Genomic DNA, 4,207 nt, shown 5'->3' on the forward strand with positions numbered 1-4,207 from the left:
TGCACGGTAGGACGCCATTATATGAAATAGTATTTCCTCCATACAGACACAATAGACGTAAATAACCTAACATTGATAGTAGTAAGATAATTAGGAAGTGATGAGTTTGAGTATTTATTACCTCTGTTTTAAATATAATTTATTTAACTGAAAGTTTATGTAAGTTTATTTAATTGTAATTTACCTCTTTTTTTTTTTTTTGGCAGCTGGCTGGTACCGGGAGCTGAACCCTTGACCTTAACAATACCGCACTCTATAATTGTAATTTTATTGACAGAATTAAGTGAAAAATTAAGAATTTAATTTTTAGTAATGATCATATTTAATAACCAGCTTGCAAAATTTCTGAAATTTTAACACATGGCTCTCCTGAGCCTGTACAAGCCAGCTCTAGTACACTGCCTTTATATAATTATGTACTAAAAAAGGGTGAAGAAATTGACTCTTTAAAGCTCAGTCCAATTTATATACATTAGGAGGAAAAACTCATTTAAAGGAGCTGTCAGAGTTAATTTTTTTAAAGTGAACAATTCCCACCTACTCCCACCCCTCAACCAAGTCAGTTACTTATCTGTATATCAAATATTTGTTTAAAATCTACTATTATTGTAGGACATGTTCATTTGAATCTCCAGATATTGTGCATATAGTTGGCCTAAATAAATGCTTGTAGAATAGATGAATGAATCCTAAACATCTCAAATAGTGCCTGGTGCACTGAGAGTGCTCAGTAAATACCTGTGTGAATGAGTGAATGGATCTTCTTAAAATGAGCCTCATTTTAATTTATTTATATGGGCTTCTTTGTGGCTATGTGAATATTCCTAAGTACTTTTTTCTCCCTCGGTGGGCCCTCTCTTCCCAGGACAATCTGCACAAAGAGAGTGTGATGGAGGAAGTATCAGGAAACCTGGATGGGGGGACATTTAGCCCTTAATTTCAAAGAGTCCTCATGAGGGAAACTGAGTGGGGACAAAGTGTCTTCAATGCAAGACACGGAGTAGGATCATCTCTTTTCCAGGTTCTAAGGTCTGCCATTGACCAGAGGCCTCCTCTACTGCAGGCATCACTAAGCAAGCACCAAGGCGAATGTATCTTCTGCTCAGCCTATAAATACCTGTGTGAATGAGTGAATGGATCTTCTTAAAATGAGCCTCATTTTAATTTATTTATATGGGCTTCTTTTTGGCTATGTGAATATTCCTAAGTACTTTTTTCTCCCTCGGTGGGCCCTCTCTTCCCAGGACAATCTGCACACAGAGAGTGTGATGGAGGAAGTATCAGGAAACCTGGATGGGGGGACATTTAGCCCTTAATTTCAAAGAGTCCTCATGAGGGAAACTGAGTGGGGACAAAGTGTCTTCAATGCAAGACACGGAGTAGGATCATCTCTTGTCCAGGTTCTAAGGTCTGCCATTGACCAGAGGCCTCCTCTACTGCAGGCATCACTAAGCAAGCACCAAGGCGAATGTATCTTCTGCTCAGCCTCCTCCACTCTCAGAGGGACTTTCAAAAAGCAGTTTGTTCTCAGAGACTTCTTTCAAGGTATGTGAAGATGTAGCTGGAGCGCCAGAGAACAGGCCCATATATCTTGGGTCACACTACCAGATCGTGGCAGGCACTGTATCCACCCAAAGATGGGAATGAGGAGCCACCAGAGTTTTTATTATTTTTTTAAATGTAAATCAGTCACTCCCTTGCTTGAGACCTTTCCATTGCACTTAGATATAATCCAAACCCTTTACCACCGTTTGTAAGACCCTATATAACCTGGCCCCTCTGACTTCAGACCCTTCTCTCTGTTCCCGACATTCTCTAGCACACTGGCCTTCTTTCTGTCTCTGGGATACACCAGCTGCCTGGTCCCTCCTCAGGGGCTTTGCACTTGCTATTTCTCCTGCTTGGAATGCTCTTCCCTCAGCCTTTTCCACAGCTGATAACCTCATTCAGCTCAAATGTCACTTCTTCAGTAATGTTTTCTTGATCCAGCCTGTCTAATGATGTCTGCCCTCCAGTCGTTTTCTGTCATATTACCTTGTTTTATGTCCTTTGTGTAACTTACCATTATCTGAAACATATCTCTTCACTTTACGTATATTATCTGTCTCCCCAGTGAGCATGAAAGCTCCATAAGAGCCTAGACCTTAATTCTTGGTCATTCTATATCCCTAGCTCCTAGAACAGAGTCTAGCACATAGTAGAGGCTTCCTGAATTTTTTTTTTTTTGTGGTGAACATAACCTCAAGATCTTGTCTTCATAATAATAATAATAATAAAAGATGAAGCTTAGAACTGGATCACTTGGCCCTTTCTCTTCTTATCTCCTCCCAGTTCAAAATGCTTGCATCTCTTAAACCCGCAATTGGGCTCAACACGTTGAACCTTAGCACAATCTTCTTTTTAGTTCTAGCCTTTTCTGGAAAATTGGCTTAATCTGCCCACCATAGCCACTCGCTTCTTGTCATAACGTGCTTTCCTTGGGTATATGGAGAATCCTTGCCTTTCTTGTACTGTGTCATTTTATGAGACTGGAGCTTACCACAGTTCTTACAGCAAGTCTGGTGGGTTTTAGGAATGTTCACCATGTTCATAGGAGCACTATCGGCACAGAAAGTAAATTTTTAAAAAATAAATAAAAATAAATGGAGGATAGAATACTTATTTGTATTATCTAATTAATTTGAGGAGTGAAGCCCAGACTCAAGACTCCGAATCCCTGGAATTCATTTGTATTTTCATCATTATTGTTGCTACTCTCACTTTTATTATCATCCCACCAACGTCATTATAACAACAGAGCCACATGGCATGTGGGAGTACTTAATGTTTGTAGAATGAATGAATGAATGGATGAACAGCAACTTTACAGCTGACCTCAAACTTCCTTTCTAGTCCTATTTACTCCTTGTCCTCTGACTCCAGTCCAGCTTTTCTGAGTATGCTCCAGCTACTCGGAACCAGTCATTTGCACCTAACAAGCCACGTCTTCACATCACTACGTACTGGCTTACCCTGCTGTTCCTTCAGCCTGGAATGCCCATTCCCCTTCTTTGATAAGTTCTCATCTTTCTTTTAGTCCCAATCCTACATACAGTCAGGAAGTTAGTCACTTCTTCTGTGCTTCCACATTGCTTTGTCTATACCACTGTTAAAAGCTCATCTCCTGAATTACAGTTGTTTGTTGACACATCTGTTTTCCTACCTAGATAATGAGCTCCTTGAGGGTAAGCATGATATATTTTCATCTCTGTGCTCTCAGGAACCATTGCCACATAGGAGTGTCACAATATTTGTTGAAATTCTCCATCTTCTATTGGGCATACACTGCCTTCAGAACAATGTGCTGGGTGCTGGAGGAGATGATGTATAATGTTGGCCAAAACATGGTCTCTGGTCCCAAGTTCTTACAATCTAATTGGAGAGACAAGTCCTTTTTATAGAAAAGATATTAAAAACCAGTGTATCCTAGAATTAAATATGAGACAGGAGAACGCTTGGTATGGTGGAGTGCAGATAGAACTGGAATGAAGACATGGTTTCCAGTTCCTACCTTACCATTAACTCACTACGTGGCTTTGATAATTATTTCTCCTATTTAGACCTTGTTTTTTTTTCCCCTATAAACAAAGAGGTTTGATCAGAAGATAATTTCTAAAGCCAGATCCAGCTCTGACATTCTGTTTGACTCCATAGAACCGGGTGGAAGAGACTACGTAGTCTCAGTTTGCCCCCTGGTGGTCACTTAGCGACATCACAGTCCCTGGAGACTTGGATGTAGGCTTTTCCCAGGGATGGGGATAGCAGAGCTCAGAGCCTAGTAAACAAAGAACTGTAGGACAAAGACCATTCTAGAACAGAACCAATCAGGTCTCTCATTGATCTCTGGTAGACTGGTATAGAATCATGTCTTCGTTCAGGACGAAGGAACCTGGGACGTCATGCTCTTTGTTCTCAGACTCCAGCTGAATCCATCTTGTATCTATTTCTTTACAAACTAAAGTCCATTTCTGAGAGGCTATTTTGTAGCTCCCCAGGCTTTTTATTCTGCTCCCATCGCAGTGCTCTCTTTTGAGGCAAATTCTTCATTCTGCTCAGTATACCTACCCATCTGTTAATTTATGACAGAATGGGGTTTTTGCTCTCTCTTACTCTTTTCCTGGGGTAGGGCTAGGACCCACTCGTTCTTGGTCCAGAAAAAGTGAAGGTA

The 4,207-nt window shown here is 40.6% G+C and overlaps 1 pseudogene; it reads right to left on the bottom strand.

Annotated features, from left to right (window-relative positions):
- Nucleotides 1-2,286: 2,286 nt before the first annotated feature.
- Nucleotides 2,287-2,585, bottom strand: LOC103605539 (annotated as a pseudogene).
- Between the last annotated feature and the right edge of the window lie 1,622 nt (nucleotides 2,586-4,207).

The sequence above is a fragment of the Galeopterus variegatus genome, unplaced genomic scaffold, assembly GCF_000696425.1.
Source record: "Galeopterus variegatus unplaced genomic scaffold, G_variegatus-3.0.2 Scaffold5880, whole genome shotgun sequence".
In the NCBI taxonomy this organism is placed as follows: Eukaryota; Metazoa; Chordata; class Mammalia; order Dermoptera; family Cynocephalidae; genus Galeopterus; species Galeopterus variegatus.